We start from the raw sequence: 19,127 nt of genomic DNA, 5'->3' as shown, positions 1-19,127 counted from the left end.
TATTATAGGGGTTTTGCAAAAAACTGCAGTACAAACCATCCGTACTATAAATTAATAAAAAGTATAGTATAAACAATATAATATTATGGTTATGATTTTATTATTTTTCTTCATATCCTATAGTTACATTTAGGTGCCTATTCTATCAAATACCTTCTAAAATTCCTACTCAATTCGAGCGAGGAAAGTATCACCCATATCTGGGTGACGGGGCGTCGAAAGTGTTAATAGCCATACCTTGTATATTTGATTTCGATAACCGTGAATTGAAACTTTCTGATGTCAATGGAGGAGCAGACTCTACCAAATGCCCATTTCTGGAAATTCAGGCAGGTGATAAGGATGATCAACTTTTGAATGCCAACTAATAGTAACCATCACTAAATTCACCTTTTTGTGCACAACCAAAGATGTCTTTGTAGCGATTCCAATTCAGAAGTAACGTTTGGAACAGTTTACGTGAGCTGCCCCAAGCCTAGTATTACTTAAACAGTGTATTGCAAGATTTATCATTATGGATTTTACATTTGTCTCGCTCTAACACTTGTCTAACTCAACTCCTTCAACTTCATTTCCGGTCTATTAGTACCGTTTCAAGCGTTCAAGCCACCATGTTCGTTTCCAAAATGGCATCGGCATACGATATTCGACTTCCGCTGTTATAGTCTTTTCACACAATACCCATATCATAGGGGTACCCATCATTTAGAGCTATTGTCAGCAAACCGGTAGTCAAAACAATATTATATCCATCCAGATTCACCCACTCCATGTATAATTAGGGGTGTATGTCATTTCCGGGCAATTGGGAGCAGAATCGCTGCAAAAAAATCGAAGGCCGGTTCAGGACCATGGGGAGGTGTCGGAAAATGAGACTTCCGATTTGGCCTCTGTTTTCTCCTTTTTTAGCACTCATGAACCACACCGACCAGTGTAAAACATAGTTTAAGAGTAATGGGATTCATTGCAATGGCATTTCAAAAGTTGCCAAAAAACGAGAATTCTATGTGATAAACAGCCCTTGCAATTTAGAGGATCGGATCAGGACCACCTTCGCTATAATAAAATTCTTAAAAGACTGTGCACCACGCCACACCATTGATTCATTGTTATAATTGTTGGTCTCTGTCCTGCGAGGCTATGCCAAGTCTCTGGTCTACGCCGACCTTATTGATAGTTCCTTTTGGCTTTAGCAGGTAGAACTAACGCATTTATTTTGCTAGCAGTTTGATGCAAGGTATTTGCTTATGAAGATGTTGTCTGTGGCTGCAGATCTTCCGCAATCCGTAAATTGTAAATGGTAAATGAGCTTGAGTACAACACATTCAGACAGTTGTACTAAAGAGGGCCAATTTCTTTTCCTTTTCTAGATACAGAAGTGCATTCATAAAGTAATCGACGTTAGATGCTAATCTAAATTTGATTTCAAATTTATCAGGGTTAACAGGCGTGTAATTTGTAAATATACATTCTACATTAGTCAGAAATAGATTTTTTGGCTGCTCTCAAGGTAATTTTTGAAACGTGAGTTTCACTCACAAAACAGATGAGTTTTTTGAAATAGGCCTATGACAGCAACAGAGATACTTGCACCATGAGTTTTACTTCTCGGTTTTAGGAAAACAACGTAACATGTGTAGGGGAGGTGGGGGTAAAACGGACATGTTGAGAAGAACTTCAATTATATCTTTGGAAACTCATGTTTCCCAAAACTTTCATGCAGTTTCTTGAAATTCAATATACTGTTTCTCTACCTAATTGGCCATATATTTTACAAAAAAGTGTTTTTCAATGTTTTTTACTGAAATTAAAACAGACCGAAAAGCACAACATTTTTTTCAATGCGGATAATATGGACAGGTTTGTAATATATGAAGCGTGGAGGTTTATCAATCGCGTGAGGAATAAGTTTATTCAATCAAGGTCTGAACTCATCACGAATATCCGTTGAATGACGAAAACATCAAATCAATCCACCTCGAAGTGACATCGTGCTTTCAGCAGTATAAACGAACAGACCCTCAACTATTTTGCTTTTGGTTCTAGTCAGTTTCTGAACAGTCCACATTTGGCGATTTGATTTCCATTTGTAGACGCAGGGCATTCCTTAGGAACAGATTAAACAGACTTTTCACAGTCCATCCCACTCCCACTGGCAACTGTCCGTTTTACCCCATAAGTATTTCAATAATTTAAATTTTCCACTCAAAAATGAATTTACTTTTCCGTACATACCTAATATCGCTTCTCTGTTTACTCACGAACCGAAATAAAACCATCAGCGAATCGAATTTTGATATTAAAAATTCGAAAAGCTGAAATTTATTTTTACAAAAACTGTTTTTTTTTTAATTCTTAAAAAAAATCATATGAATAGCCCTTACAATCAGAAGATGGCCACTTTTACAGGCAAAAAGTTCCTCTAACAACAACTTTTTCATGTCATCTTTACTCCTAATTAATCCTAATTTTGTTTAGAGTCAAGATAGCGATATAGTGTTTTCGACAAAGTTTTTTTTTTGTTTAGCCCATTTATTTATTTATTAGGCTCATTAGCATTTTAGCTGTAACAGAGCCGAATTTTAATCGTGTACATGTACATATGTTTATATTTCTATAAATTGTAAATTACACAGTAGCCATTTTTAGGCGTTAGGTTTTTCTGTTCCATTACATTATGGTAAATTACACAGTAGTAGCCATTTAGGCGTAAGGGTATTCTTTCTGTTCTTCCATTGTTCAGCAGACCGGACAGCGGAGACAGTTGATATTGATCATTGTTGGGTTATTTATAGAACAGCAGCCCGATGTTTCTTGCAGAGCAGAGCAGTTGTATGGATGAATCGATCTTTTTTCGACCGTGGATCGATCTCACTCCATCTGATGATGTTTGCTTGGACGTAGTTATTTTATAACAACACAAAGATGGTCAATTGAGGGTCCTGAGTTTGAACTCACGATCGATCGCTTAGTAAGCGAACGCGTAACCAAGTGGCTACGAAGACCCCCACGACAAAGTTTTGGGTCTTATTAAAATATGAACTTTCGTCGGAGACATCAACTTTCTAGCTTTTATAGTTTCTGGAATATAATGCATTTTTGTATGGAGACTCCTGACAAAACTCCTGTTTTACTCGTAACATATTTGCAACATTTTCAGTTATAAATTTTCGCGATTTACATGCTCTGCTAACTTTTTTGTATTTAGAAACATGTCAAACGCATGAATTCTCATACTCCATACAAAAAAGCCTCATATTCCAGAAATTATAAAAGATAGAAAATTCATGCGTTTGACATGTTTCTAAATAGAAAAAATTTAGCAGAGCATGTAAATCGCAAAAATTTGTACCTGAAAATGTTGTAATTTTTACATTAATAGTAATTTTTAAAGAAAAAACATGAAAAAGTTGTTGTTCGGAAAACTTTTTCCCTGTAAAATTGCCCATCTTCCGATGCGTGGGTGACTTGTTGGGAATTGTATGGGCTATTCATGTCTATTTTTTCAAAATTAAAAAAAAAACACGTTTTCAAGAAAAACGAATTTCAATTTTCAACATTTTTTTTTCAAAAATTTGTTTGATATTTTTTTATGAAAACATATATAATTTCCTACATTTCATTCTTTGACCAGTATTTCGTGAGTATCACAGTTTTTGAGTTATACTTTTTTGTAAAAAAAATATAGTAGGTTGTGTCCAAGATATGACCGCATTGTTGACGTATAACTACGCTGTTATTTTATATAAGTCGCTTGTTTATAACTTCGGATATTATTTTATAATACTATGAAATTTTAGAAATAACTATTTAGTAGAATGGTTTGATCGCCCTGAAATGTTTTTTTATTGTAAAATCAGTTGACGATAATTGATTGATGATTTATTCTTGCCCTCGCAGAACAATACACAAGCTGATCGCTTGTTGCATTTTGTTTCATGTCAAAGCATTGAAAATTCACCTCGAACGCTATTCCGGTGACCTTTTTTGCAATTGACATACACTCGGCTACCAGCGATTATATACTTGTTGCACCAGCACCATTATTCCACATCTCATAACAACATCAGTATATCTATGGCACCACATTGAAACAACAATGACAATACTTGCAAGTATCAAATATCATGCTACATGTTACTTAGTATTGCATCAGTGAAATCGCACCTTTAAACATCGTTCTTACAACGTGAACAAAGCGCCGAACAAGCGTACGCCATAGCATGCATACAGAGCCATACATTGGTGGCTTGAAGCTACTAGAAATACAAACACTTCTCATCTATTTATAAAAGAAACGCTTCAAGATACTTGGTATTCCCCAAATATTTCTTTGGCGCACAACCTTAACACCTGCTTACAAATTCAATTACAAATCAGCAGAGCAAATGTATGGGAAAATAGAAACGCTTATAGTTTTCATGAATTTCAACCATTTACACACCAGGGGATTGTAATGTATATCATAAAAAACAAATCTTAGGGATTCTTTTGATATGTAAATCGCCAAAATTCGTTCGTGGCAATAATAGTTATTAACTTAAACTTTATTTCATAAAAACGTGTCCTGTTTTTTGATTTGGCACCCTTAATGAAAGACGTAATTTAAGTCAAAAATAAAGAAAATTTATTTGGCCTGTGGTAGATGACCCTCACTAGCTACACCCATGGGAGTTCATTTGATTATTGTTTGCGCGAAGGTTCGTTCCTTTTGAACGAACTATACAAACGCGATCGTACGACGAAAGAAAGTGCTGACATGCAAGACGCTATGAGCACCCACCGATAGGGTAGCATAAGCAGAACGAATTGAAATATACTGATTCCCAATCCAACCATTGGAGTGTCACCACCTATTTACTCCGAAACTCCGCAGGCCCTTCTGAGACGAGTTTGCATGAAATTCGTCTATATACTATAACATATATCGCAATAACGATCTTGCGTAATAAACATTTTAATTCCCTTAATTTTTCATTACATTTTTCGTAGAGTGACCCCTATATAGAAATCAAAGACGTAGAGTCTTACGTCAAAATCAACGATCCAAAGAAACAGGAATAACTTAAGAAAAAGATCTAAGTCTTGTCAGTCTGTATTAAAAAATGAAAATCTTCTTGAATGGCGTTAACGTTCCATGTGAAACTTTTGCCGTCTCAACGTATGCATTAACTAGCGTCATTTATTAATACTTAGTTGAAGTTTCTTAAGCCAAATAACACGCCTTGAATGTATTTCGAGGGGAAAGCTCTAGAATACGCGTGACCACAGTGCAAGTCGAAGGTAATTTCTCTGACGCAAAATCCCCCGGTCAGAACGCGAACCCGAACACCCGGCATGATAATGTGAGACGCTAATCACTCGGCCACGGGTGCAAATGAAAATACAAGGTATTATTTTTTGCGTCAATTTTTATTGAGGCACTGTTTATTGAGAACCTTCAGGACATATTAGCTGGGAGCATGCTGTCTGACGAGCTCGAGACGTTTCTCAAAAGAATCGCACGCGGCACGCACCAGGTCCATCGGCAAATATAGTCCAAGATCTTGGAAATGAGTTTCTTGAATTGGTCCATAGTGCTCATTTTATTGTTCGCTCTGCTTGGTCAGCATGTAAGACCATACATAAAAGTCCAAGGGATTAAGGTCCGGGGAGCTAGAAGGAAACAAAGTCTTATAGAAAAAATTAGTCAAATTCTCCTGACACCGATATGAACGATATTCGCCGTTTGGGCCGGTGCGCCGTCCTGTTCAAAGGCGTAATGATTCTTTCCGTAGAGGTCATGGAGTTCCGGAGCCACAACCGTATCCAGAACCTCGGTCTAATAGTACGAGGCGTTGATTTTCACGTTTTTCTCGATGTACACCAGTGGGAGCTTTCCACGCCTCAATACGGCTCCCCAAACCATCACCGAGGCGGCGCTCTGAAACCGCGAGATGTTCATGTGATACGGAGGGATAATGGCCAACATCGGCGACCACAGCCGAACATTTTGGACATTTTGCAGCTGTTGCAAGACAAAGAGGTTCTCGTCAGAAAAGACGGACTCCTGACCTGCTTGAAGTATTAGTCCAGCCTCTTCTTCGTTATAGCTTCGTTTCTTGTACGGCTTGTATCATAGATCCTTCGTAATGATGGTGTGGGCAGTTCCGATCGACACATCCAGGTCAGCTGCGGTCTTCCGGATCGAGCGGTCCATTTTTCGACGAACCCGCCCCTCGCCATCTTTATGTCCCTGGAGGCGATCTGGCGTAGTGGAAACATCCATGCCTCTCACGCTAAAGGTCACGAGTTCAATTCTCACTCCCGACATTCTTCCAAAAATGGAAGTAAAAGTGACGAACCAGCCAAATGAGTTGAAAATCACTATAATACAGATATATAAAAAAAAAATCTTTATGTCCTCGCCGAACGCGGCCGCCCAGATCTCGCACGGTCCTTGGCCGAGCCCGTCTCCCGGTACCGACCGATGGTAGTATAGATGAAAATCCGCTTCACCCCGTGGGATTTCAACCGCCAGAATATGTCGCCGGGTCGCTCACCTCTCGCAAACAATTTTACTACGACGTCGCGGTACTCCTTCATCGTGCGCGGTGAACAAACAACAAATGACAGCAAATCGACAACGCGCGCGTCGCCTATGTATAAGGCTAAAGCTGACACCAATACTAATACACAGAATGCACATGGTGCGCACCCACACATCGACCTTTTTGAAGCAAACAAGCATGAATATTCGACAACAGTGATACATTATTACACAAGCAGCTCACATATACAGGGTTTTCCAACTTTAAATTCCGAAAGTAAATTGAAATAAAACACACTTTGAATTCGAATTTCGATGAAACTCTTATTTCAAATTAAAGTTTGGTTTATGCCATTATGTGTGAAATACAGCATCATTCAAATGTCCACCTAGGGCTTCCTCGCACACCTTGATCCGGAACAGGTAATTTTCGATTACTTTTCGGCACATATGGGGAGGTATCTCGGTCATAACTTCACGAATTTTGTCTTTCCAATGTTCAAGAGTTTGCGGAGAGTTGGCATAGACACGGTCTTTCGCATTACCCCACAAAAAAAGTCTAGCGGGTTCAAATCGCATGATCTGGACGGCCAATTGGCATCACCAAAACGCGAAATTATGCGTCCCTCAAATTTCGTTCGCAATATGGCCATGTTCGGTCGTGTTGTGTGGCACGTGGCGCCGTCCTGCTGAAACCACATGTCATCCGTATCCATATCTTCAATTTGTGGTCAAAAAAATCGGTTGACATGCGGCCATAGCGCTCACCATTCACAAATACCGTCTCGCTGTCCTCATTTTCAAAGAAATACGGCCCGATGACTCTACCAGACCATAATGCGCACCCAACAGTGACTTTTGGCGGATGCAATGGCCTCTCAACAATCACGTGTGGATTTTCTGAGCCCCATATACGGAAATTTTGGGTGTTCACATAGCCACCGAGCTCGAAATGTACCTCAACGCTGAAGAAAATTTGATGCGAAAATTCAGCATTTTGCTGCTGTTGTTCGTTCACCCAATCGACGTATGCCCGACGCATTCACCTTCACCGACTATTACCTTTTTGTAATTTATTCGCGGTTCGACAAATAACTAACCGCTCCAGTCTCTTCCACGTCTGAAGTAGGAATGGCGAGCATATCGGTGAATCCTCAGATCAGCGGAATACTAATTATTTTTATTGGTCCGGCATTCAAACATTCGCAGGCGATACCCTTTAACCTCCCTAGCACAGTTCAAGTCGATGTGCTCGCCGGGTTTCGGAAGTTCAAGAATAAGAAAAACCCGCCGAAAGACTCTGCTATTTGGAAGCATGAGTCTTTCGGGGTGTTGGTATGTGGGTGTCTTGGCTAAAACAGCCGCCCAGTCACATTCAGTACCCATTATGGCTAGTCGCTCAAATACCAAAAGAGGAGAGGCGCTATCTCAGCCATTCACCCAAACAAAAACAGAAGGAGAAGCTCAGATTAACACAACCGAAGAGTTTGGCTCCATTAAACTTATGTAACTGAGCCTGTAAAAATAAACGGATTAATAAAAAAAAAACACAACCGAGTTTGTGTTGAATCTGAACTTCAAAATTAAGAAACGAGGGGCTTCCAAATGTCGAAATCAGTACCGTGCTACAAATTGTTTGTGGGGCAAAGTTGCGCTGTGGCTGTGGGGTAAAAGTTCGCACTAGCGTTTTACTCTGAAAAAAATATAAAATGTTTTCAACAAAAATTTAAACGGGACACACAAGAAGAAAACTGATTCGAAGAAATGCACTCCAAACATGCTCAAATGGCCCGACAGAGGCTTCGGGAGGAAGTCTCGGAGCGTCGAATTGCGGCAGACCTCGGTATTTTTGAATCAGCTCTGAGGAAGTGGCTCATATCAGAAAGTGATTTGAATCTACTTTTATTGCCATTTCTACTTCTGCTGGGATGTGTTAGCGAGCACCTAAGGTGGTTCAGATAGGTATTTACGAGTGAGCAGTCTGAGGATCTGGCAAACCATTGCAGAGCACTGGACAAAGCTTTCTATGGTACGACTCTCAAAGATTTACGGCGTCTGGCGTTTGATTTTGCGGAAGCCAACAACCTCCAGTACGAATTCAACCAAGTTGCAAAACTGGCAGGAAGAGATTGGGATTCTAGCTTCATGAGGAACCATCGTCTGTCTCTTCGAACCCCACAACAGTACAACGAAGCAACAGTGCTCCAAGGCAAAGCGTCGGAATCCTCAGAGCCGAAATCCAAGATGAGGAATAAAAATAAACAGTTGCTTAAAAATAATTCAAAATGAATTTCAATTGAAAAATTTTTGTATTTCCACTATGCATTCGCGAGTATAGATTACGTTCGAAATGATTTATATCAATATATCAATCGTGGGTGGGATGAAGTTCGCCGGGTCAGCTAGTTTGTTAATAAAAACAAATTCTGTTTCAAAATTATTGGTGTCGGGTTCGGTTTCTGCCTGCCGGGGCAGTTATGAATATTTTATTTTTTTTTGCTTCGAACACGCTCAAATGTATGCTGAAAATTGAATCAGAACTAAATTTTCAAAATTCGGTGGTAATTGGGGAAATGCTGAAAAGCGATCAACACAAAGTATCGGGAACGTTTCAGGGGCTTAATTCTGTATTCGAGATACAGCTATTTTACGTCATTCTTACCCGTATCAAGAAATGCTCAAATGTCCCTTTTTGCCCCGCACGGTGCGCACCTTTGCCCCCACTAAGGTGCGCAAAGGTGCGCATTAGCCTTTTTGTATTAAAATATTTATTGTCCAATTACAAACAAATCTCGCGAAATGCTTGTATTACGTTTCGAAGGTAATATATATAGTTAGAATTTGGTAAGCAAACGAAATTTTATTTGCTTTTATTTCAAGAGTTATTGGACGACAACAGTTGATGCGCACCTTTGCCCCGCATTACTCTATATCCCAAGACGTAGATTTTTTGTGCCAGTCGCTGTGATATTCGAACGAAAAAACATTCGGGCATTTCTTGATACGGGTAAGAATGACGTGGAATATCTGTATCTCGAATACAGGATTAAGCCCCTGAAACGTTGCCGATACTTTGTGTTGATCTCTTTTCAGCATATCCCCAATTACCACCGAATTTTGAAAATTTAGTTCTGATTCAATTTTCAGCATACATTTGAGCGTGTTCGAAGCAAAAAAAAAATAAAATATTCAAAACTGCCCCGGCAGGCAGAAATCGAACCCGACACCAATAATTTTTGTTTACATTGGTAAACAGATAAAATTTTCTAATTAGCGCCTCGGCAGGGACTAGAACATCAGCACAGAAAGCTGTGCAAGCAAATAAAACTATTGATCTGCGAAGATTTTCCTGCTACTGTTGCTGGAATTTTGCTGTCGAAAATAGTAAACATAAGTCAGCACACTTCCGTTTGCTTCCGTTTGATCTCGTGTGCTTCGGCAAAACGCACGCACACGAGAGAGGGGTCTTTTGCATACAAATCACCGGCATGGCACTCTTTGTGGCTTAGCCGGGGGGGATGGGTGGATTTGCGCTTTCCCACACACTACTCCCCGAGATGAGCTCATCAAATTCAAACCGTTCACAACACATTCTCGCATCCTCGCACCGTTCGCGCAATTTGCGGTTCGTTCGCTTTTGTCTGGTCACGGAGTAAGCATATAATGACGGTGTGGGTGGTGGGGGGTTTGGAAAGCACCTTTTGCCAAAGCAGCGCGGAGCGAATATGGTTCAGCTTCGGAAAACGGCAGCAGTAAAATCACGGCCATGTGGAGCATGGGGATGGAGGAGGGGGATGAGAGCACATTTTCTCTCCCTCGTGGAGAGCGGAGAGCGAAATGTTAGTTTGCCAATTTACCACACAACCGTTGGCAGAAGTTTTCCACGCTCCTTTTGGCGGTGGAGTGCTTTCTCGCTCTCGCTCTCGCTCACACTTGCGGCGCTTTTGGGTGGGGTGGCTTTCCGTAGCCGTCATCAACCAGTAGCTCATTTTGGCTCAGCGAAAAACTGGTAACTTTGAACATGAGTATACAGGAACGGCAGAGCCTTTGGAAAGGGATGTGTATAGCAATGATGACGTTTTCTGAAGCCGCATTCGAAAGCTCGCTCGCTCAGTTCATGCAGACACTTGGCGAGCGAAGCACACGCGTTCCGATAGTTCCGTGACACAGCGATTCAACCGACCATTTCAGGCAATCTCGAGGCGGTCGTTATTGGGTGTCGAAGAGCAATAGTGCGGAATTTGCTCCCCCCTCTCGCTTTGCTATGGATGTTTGGTGCTTGTAAAAGTGGAATACTTCCGGTCGAAAATTGATAGGAATTCGATAGTTTCCGGCCGAGATCCGAGTGCGGCTTGTGGAGGAAATCAAATTACTGTAAGCTCTCCCCACTCCATCTAGTAGTGCCGCAGCGGAGACATTTGCGAACGGCAGCGATACTCTCATGTCTCGGACTCCCTTTCTGGAAAGGAATCGTGACGACGTATTTTGCTCGGGGATGATGGTTTCGTTCTGTGCTCCGTGCCTGTCCCAAAACACGTGCGGGGAGTCCCCTCGTGGTGACAAGCATACTGCTGCAGTGGTGAAAGCATGAGCGAATTGTGAATCATACAGTTTCCTGGATGTTGTCAAACTGGTGATAATAATAAAAAAGGAAAAGGTGAAAGATGTGTACAAGTGCGGTTATATAAATAAAACAGCGTAAAGGTTGTGTGTGCGTGGGAATATCCAAAAAAGGTAGCGCAAATCGAATCAATCATCTACAACCAGCCGCATGAACGGATACTTGGAACGAGAGAAATGAGCTTTGAATTGTGCACTTAACCACCAGAACATTCCAATGTTTTTATTTTTCATTTCTATTTCGCGATTACTCCAATCGCATTGAAACAATCTCATTATGTAATAAAAAAATATGATTTTCAGATTTCACAATCTATCAAACCATAACAAAAAGCGTAGATAGTGAAGCCGTTTAGTTATTAATCGTACATCGTTCTGCTACACACACTTATGAGTGTGTTTGTTGCCCAACGGATTTTCGGGGATCAGGCTTGATGCGGTCACTCGAAATAAAGTTCCTTTGAAGAGTATGCGGACCACCGGACGGACAGAACATCTCACGCTTGGTCCTTGGACAAACCGAAATCATCACATTTGGCCCCGGTCCAAGTTTAATCAGAATTTTGTGCTAACCTCCAGAGCATTACTGGCACGAAAGCCTGCTCTCGCAGAGCTATACACTATATAAGAGTGTGTATCGGGAGGGAATTCCGTTCCCCTCCTCACTCTCTCCCCCCTCTGGAGACTGATTGAATGGTTCTTTGGGGGGTCGGTTAAGGGGCACGGTAAAACAGTGCCGTTGTGGGGCTGGAGGGAATTGTTAAAAACTTGAAAAGAGTGCGCAAAATCGTCTAGTGTCAAGTATTATGTTTTTCATTTGGTCCCTTTTCAACAGCAATTCGTCGCTGCCGTCGTCGTCGTCGACACATTGGTTGTCGTCTTGGAAGTAGTTCCCCCAAACCATCGCTTTTGGATCTCCCCAACCCCCCCAAAATCGTACAAGCTGTGTGGCTCGGTGGAACGGTGGTGAGTGTATGTTGCAGGTTTTTGCCTTTTCGACTTTTTCCGATACTTGCTTGGGGAAGACGGTGGAGCCCAAAAAAACACTCATAATATTCGCCCTTATTCTCGACCAACTTTGCTGATCAATAGTTGATGATCAAGTTGTACTGAAATAGAACTATTCGTGCCACCGCTTGCCGGTGCAAAACATTGCTTGTTTTCCTATTACCAAACCGATGTTATATGCAAAGTTTGGGAATGGGTATCATAACTGTCGGTTCTTAGATGCAGGGTTATACAAAAACCGGGCAGCAATGACAGAGAAACTCAACTGTTTTCAATTATTATCAATTTTTCGCTTCTTTGTTTCGAATTGCTGCTTGGAAGCGTTCTTTCACAGAATGAGTACGGCTTCTCATATCGCTTGAATTTAGTCAGTGCACCCGTGGCCGTGTGGTTAGCGTCTCACGTTATCATGCCGGGTGTTCGGGTTCGATTCCCGTTCTGACCGGGGGATTTTACGTCAGAGAAATTTCCTTCAACTTGCACTGTGGTCACGCGTATTCTAGAGCTTTCCCCTCAGAATACATTCAAGGCGTGTTATTTGGCTGAAGAAATCTCAACTAAGTATTAATGAAGGACGCTAGTTAATGCATACGTTGAGACGGCAAAAATTCCACAGGGAACGTTAACACCATTCAAGAAGAAGAAGATATCGCTTGAATTTATTTCTCTTCATGTTAACGGAAAAGCTTCTGTATTACATCTGGGAAATTCCTATTTAACCTCTGTTAAACAGCTAGTTTTTGCCACCAAGCGCTGAAGTTTAGGCACTAGGAAGTATCTGTTCATTTGTGATGAACGGCTTTTTTTAACACTAAACCTACCACGAGGGGTCAAATGACCAATTTTTAACTTTTAGTCAAAATTTTCTTGCAAATTACATTGCCACAACATAATTTATCTACACCACTTTTCTTAAAACATACATCGAATGTATTTTTCAGTGTTTTTTTTTTTTTTTTTTTTTTTTTTTTTATTGAAAATATCTTCGCTATAAAAATGTAACGCACAGACATAACTTATCAGTTAATTCTAATTTTAAACAAATTTTTGGTCATTCCAAAGTCAAAAAAATCTGAAACTTCGTTGAAGCGATTGCAGCAGACGTCCAGAGGATTATTCATCCCATATAAGGTGCGATGGTTTGAACGACGGAAAAAATCCACTTGACGCGTCACCCGAAGAGGAATGTTGAAGCGTAATTTCCCAAGTAAGTCAACACAATCGACGTGGTTTGTCAGAACATCAAATATGAGCATACGTTGAAGGAGTATTCGTCTGCTTGATAGTGTCGGTAGGTCGATCAACATGCATCGGCTTTCATAAGATGGCAGGATCGTCCTATCCCTCCAGTTTAGGCGCCTTAGAGCATATCGAACAAAATGCTTTTGAATCCGTTCGATCCGGTTGATGTGAACAGCGTGATACGGAGCCCAAACCTGCACTCCATATTCTAATACACTGCGCACAAGTGAGCAGTACAACGTTTTCAAACTATACACGTCCTTTAAGTGATTTGTGGTGCGCTTCAGGAATCCAAGTATAGAATACGCTTTGGCCGCTACTGCGGCGATGTGTTCAGTGAATCTCAATTTGCTGTCGACAAGTATTCCAAGGTCCTTTACTGTGCTGGTACGTTTCAAAATTGTGTTTCCCATTTTGTAGTCGATAAAAAGCGGAATACGAGAACGGCTGAAAGAAATCACATAGCATTTGTTGGCATTGACTTCCATTCCATTTAATCGGCACCATTCCAATAGCGACTCGATGTCCATTTGAAGTGCGTAGCAATCCAGAGTCGATGTAATTACTCGGTAGAACTTTAAATCGTCAGCGTACAACAGCTTCTTAGATTTTAGCTTCGTGCAGAGGTCGTTAATGAAGAGAACAAACAGCAAGGGTCCGAGTATGCTGCCTTGAGGAACTCCGGACCGTATATGAACAGGATCAGAGCAGGAATCGCCTATCTTAACGAAGGAGATGCGGCCCGTGAGGTATGAACAGATCCATTGTGTAAGCCACTCTGGAAGTCCCATACGTCCGAGCTTCTCAACTACCAAAATGTGCGGTACCTTGTCGAAAGCTTTGGCAAAGTCCACATAGACAGCGTCAACTTGCTGTCGCTTCTCCATTTTGTCTAGAAGAGTCGATACGTAGCTTAGCAAGTTGGTAGTGGTTGAACGTTTCTTCATGAAACCATGCTGGTCATTGGAAATGATGCATTTGGTAGACTGATAAAGTACATCATGCACCATGGATTCGAAGACCTTAGGCAGACAGTTGAGAATGGAGATCCCTCGATAATTTTCGACATCATGTAGGGAGCCAGATTTATGAATTGGTTTGATTGAGGCGCACTTCCAGAGCGTAGGAAAGCTCTTCTCATTGAATGAACGGTTGAATAAAATACTTATGGGTAGGGCTAGGGAATTTGCGCAATTTTTAACGAAGAACGGAGGCAGTTGATCAGGACCAGGGCCTTTTGATCCATCGATGGATTGTAGTTTTAGCAACACCTCATGGGGCGAGAAACTCATCCGGGGTACGTTGACATTATATTGCGGAATAGTGTTCAGGTAGGTTTCAGACAAAGGTGGTGAGTTGTTACTTGATACACTTTGAAAGAAAGACGAGAACATATCTGCAGATTCTTTTGACGTACTGGCGGTCATTCCTCGGTATCGTACGTTTTGTGGTATTCCTTTTATCATTTTCCGGTCGTTTATAAATTTCCAAAAATATTTCGGGTTTTCTTTCACACTATCTTCGACGCGATGAATATAGTCACGAAAACATTGTGCATTCAAAGAGTTGTATTGCGCCTCTATTTCATGCATTTCTGTTTTTCGTAACTCGTTCCTACATTTGAAAAATCGTTTCCTAGACTTGCGAAGAAGATTTCGGAGATTTCGAAGGTCCGCATTCCACCACGGATGGTTCTTGTCAAATTTTCTTTTCCTTCTTCTCATTGGTACGCTGGTTCTTATAATCCGAAAAAGCTCGTCATAAAAACGGGCAGTCGCCTCGTCAACCGATTCTTCTTCCAGTATTTGATTCCAGTCAACTTGTCGAAATTCCTCATCCAAGGCAGTAAGATCACACCTACTGAAATCATAGCAGTCAATCTCCTCGTCGAGTATATGCTGCTCAACTTCCAGCTTTACGACGAACGGTTTATGATGCCTGTCCATCTTCATTAACGGGTTTGGCGGTTCGAAAACATCTGCACAAGCGAAGTTATTTATGAAAACCAAGTCGAGCAATTTTCCGTTGTCATTTATAAAATGATTTTGCTGCTGTAATCCGCTCGCTAGCATATATTCAGTCAAAGCTAGTTCGGGTTCGGTAGACGCATTAATCGGTAGAAAGCAATACATATCGTCGTCGTACCGCCAGCATAAATTTGGCAAGTTGTAGTCTCCTAAAACAATTATTTTGTCATGGTCTTTAGCTGACGAAGTCAGTTGCTGAATGCTAGTTGAATGCATCTCGTAAAGCGAAGGGTCAGTATTAGGAGGTAAGTACACGGCACACACAAAGATATTTCCATCCTTCATTTCAATACAGACAGCGGTTTGTTCCACCGCATCGCCTTCCACGACTGTAGAAGCGCTCTTTAGCTCGGTTTTGACGCCTATCAGCACTCCACCACCTCTGCTATATTGGCTGGTAGCAGAACTACGATCACGGCGATAGAGAGTGTAACGAGTAGTTAGTTCCGAGTCAAGTATATCATCTTTCAGCCAGGTCTCAGTAAAAACAACGACGTCGTAGTCACAGGCAGAGAGAGCAATGAAAAGATCGTTTGTTTTGGTCCGTAGCCCTCTAACGTTTTGGTAATAAATCGTTAGTGGTCGAGGGGCTCGGATGTCGGATGTGTGATTGTTTGTTATGATCGGTTCGAAATTTCGGATCTGCTCAGATTCACGTCCTAATGAAATCATTTCAGCACTATGAATCTTTGGTCGAGACGGATCGTGCACGAAAAGTATTCCTTGCTGGTTGGTCATAGTCGAATTCTCGGAAAATTATTCCTTTCTGCCACGAAGAACTTTGGAGGGCCAGATCCTTGAGAGACAAACTAATACCGACTTTGAACGAAACAAAGGTGAGTTCACAAAGATTTCTACCTTTTGGAACCAGCTTCGCTACGTCCACAGTCTCATCAGTGTTCAAATTCTTTTTCACGAGTTGTGAAATTTCATCCACTGTTGCTTGAGGAGAAAAACCAGACAGATATAAATGGAATTTTTGCTCTCGTTGCGAGATAGCTATCGGCACAACAACGTCAGCATCTATTTCTTTCGTTCCTTCCGCATATTTCACGACATTGGTTTCATTGTTAGCGCTGGTATCTTCCCCTTCTTGCAAACGACGACGCTTACGTGAAACCTGTCCTGCAGGCTGAATGTCGACGCTTGGTGCTGGTATAGTGAACTCTGGGTTATTTTTTAATATTGCATTTATTTTTGCTGAGTTCAGCTCAATTTCTTTCCGAAGTTCATGTAACACTTTGTTATGCTCCTCATTAACAAGTTGCATTACTGTGTTGGTGGATGATATAGTTTGCCGAAAATTAGCAATCGACATCATTTTAGTGCACCCTTTGCACATCCAGAACAGCTGAGAGGAACTATTAATGATGTCACGAGTAGCAGAGGTCTGATTAACGCACTTTAAGTGGAACGCAGATTTACAGAAACCATTGCACACAATTGCGTCGACATCCTGCAGTTCACTGGCACACGAGAAACAGATGTTGATTATCTCCATTGTCTCGATTTGGTCAACTTAGATCCAACACAAAATCACAGAATTAGATGCCAAATCGGAGCTCGGATGATGATACTCGATAGTATTCCAGTGCAGTGGTTGACGATGCGTGCGACGAGGTTGTATGATTACGTTAAAACAGCGTTGAACATAAAAAAAAACACGAATTAGTACGGAACAAAATAACAGAACGATCGATTTGTTTACCTTTTCAGATGAACTGAAAAACTCCTCTCCTCTTTACTCCTCTCGTATTATTTTTTTACTGAGAAATATTTGTTCTGTCCTAACTACCGCAACGGGTCTTTTGACCCGTGCAAACATTCATATGATACTTATCAGAAAGATTTGTTTATGTGGTTGTGATACAAAACCATTGCATTACACATTCTGCTATTGCTTCATATATTTTGTTGAATTTGTGAATGAATAGTGAATGATTAGAATAAATTGGATAGTCCAAGCGAGCTAACAGTAACCATTCCAAGCTCAGCCTTTCCATGCCAAACCGATATAGGGCCTTATTCCTGAATACACTACACGTGAAAACAATGTGGAGTGAGTACAACCAAGTATGGAAAAGTTCATTCGCTCATTTCTCCACACCTAATTATAAATCACTCTTGTATCTGCTTGTAATTATCATGGCGAAAAGAATGCAGCAAGCAATCGTGAGATTGCAGGATGAATCATTTTTCATTCTCCGGTCATCTTCATTCGGGACTGAAAGTGAACATAACAAAACAAAGAGTGGAAAACAACATTCAATGAATGAATACTCCTTTGGAAGGATCGCACGAAACAAAATAACGAGTGAGTCAAAATAGACTGAATCCCCTTGTCAGCATTCAAGTGCACATGAATCTACCTTTCCGCTCACCAATAACCTGCGTTAATATGGTCTTTTGTGTTGGCTTAGATCGTTTCATACTAGAAACAAAAAAAAATGTCATTGCAATAGTGCACAGGGAACAACTCGATTTCAATTCTCTACCTATATTTTACTGCCACGATCGAGGCTCAGGGCCCTATTCCCGAATACACTACATGTGAAAACAATGTGGAGTGAGTACAACCTTATTCCGGATTGCACGCCACTGTAAACATTTGGTTGAATTCATTATGAATACACCATGTTCATCCACCGATGTTATTCTGGTTTACACTTCACGCTCTCGCTTGTGTAAACAGAGCGATTCCCCGTGCACATCACAATCATACACTCTCCAAAAAAAAAATAGTATATATGACGAGTTTTTTGGTAAATATTACCAATGAATAATAATTTTTGAATCTACTTGAATCTATTTTTCAAGTGCATTTTGGTTGAAAAAAAATTCTTACAGCTTTTTTCCCCATGCTGTCAAACGTTTCTCATATAAAAAGAGCAAACGTTTTCATCACTCGGGCTTTGTTTATTAACCTTTTGTGACCGAAATAGAATTGAAATAAAGGTTGTAATTTGGGTAATTCGTATTTTTAGAAAGGAAAAAGTTCAAATAATACAACTCTAGTGTTCGAAATAATTAAAACATTTGGCGAGAAGTAAAATTGAATTACACTTAAGTTTAGAGGAGTTTTGAAGTCAATAAGACTGAAATTTCTGAAAATACCAAAACTAGTTTCTGCAAATCTATCGAATTGTCAGTTGTGCTTTCATGATTTCAAACGCTCGCATTAATTGATGAAAAAATGTAGTTCTTTCATTTAATTTAATTAGATTATTTTTGTCTTTCATAACGATACTTCCTCTATGTGGTTTATTTTAAGAAAAGAATCTTTTTCCCCTCCTGATTTTTAACTTTTGATTGGATTCTTTTTGACAACCAATTTGATTCTAATCGTATGACCCAGATTCGTACATATTACGCGATAACAATGGTAAACACCGTGGTAAACGCGCGGAACTTAATGACTACAACATTCGCAGATGACACTGCTATTCTCAGCAGTCACAAAAACAGAACGATTGCATCACCGGATCTCCAGGAACATATAACGGCCGTGGAAAAGTGGCTACAAAAATGGAGAATTAAAGTAAATGAAACAAAATGTGTCCATGTTACGTTCACGCTTAATCAGAACACATACCCACAAATCAAGTTCAATGGATCTGCAGTGCCTCAATCGAATGAAATTAAATATCTCGGTGTACACCTAGACCATCGTCTAACCTGGAAGAAACACATAGAAAACGCAA

The 19,127-nt window shown here is 40.6% G+C and overlaps 1 protein-coding gene across 8 annotated transcripts in view; it reads left to right on the top strand.

The window, feature by feature from the left end:
- Positions 1-10,643: 10,643 nt before the first annotated feature.
- Positions 10,644-19,127, top strand: part of LOC129771754 (potassium voltage-gated channel subfamily H member 6) — a 405,800-nt gene continuing 397,316 nt past the window's right edge. For 5 of the 8 annotated variants that reach the window (XM_055775756.1, XM_055775761.1, XM_055775758.1 and 2 more), the window contains exon 1: positions 10,645-11,263. The gene's annotated coding sequence lies outside the window, so the exon portion shown is untranslated. Of the gene's footprint in view, positions 11,264-19,127 lie in introns of all 8 variants that reach the window. The other 3 variants (XM_055775755.1, XM_055775760.1, XM_055775754.1) reach the window with 2 other exon arrangements.

Source organism: Toxorhynchites rutilus, chromosome 2 (genome assembly GCF_029784135.1).
Source record: "Toxorhynchites rutilus septentrionalis strain SRP chromosome 2, ASM2978413v1, whole genome shotgun sequence".
Lineage (NCBI taxonomy): Eukaryota > Metazoa > Arthropoda > Insecta > Diptera > Culicidae > Toxorhynchites > Toxorhynchites rutilus.
This window is presented reverse-complemented; position numbering and strand designations above follow the sequence as displayed.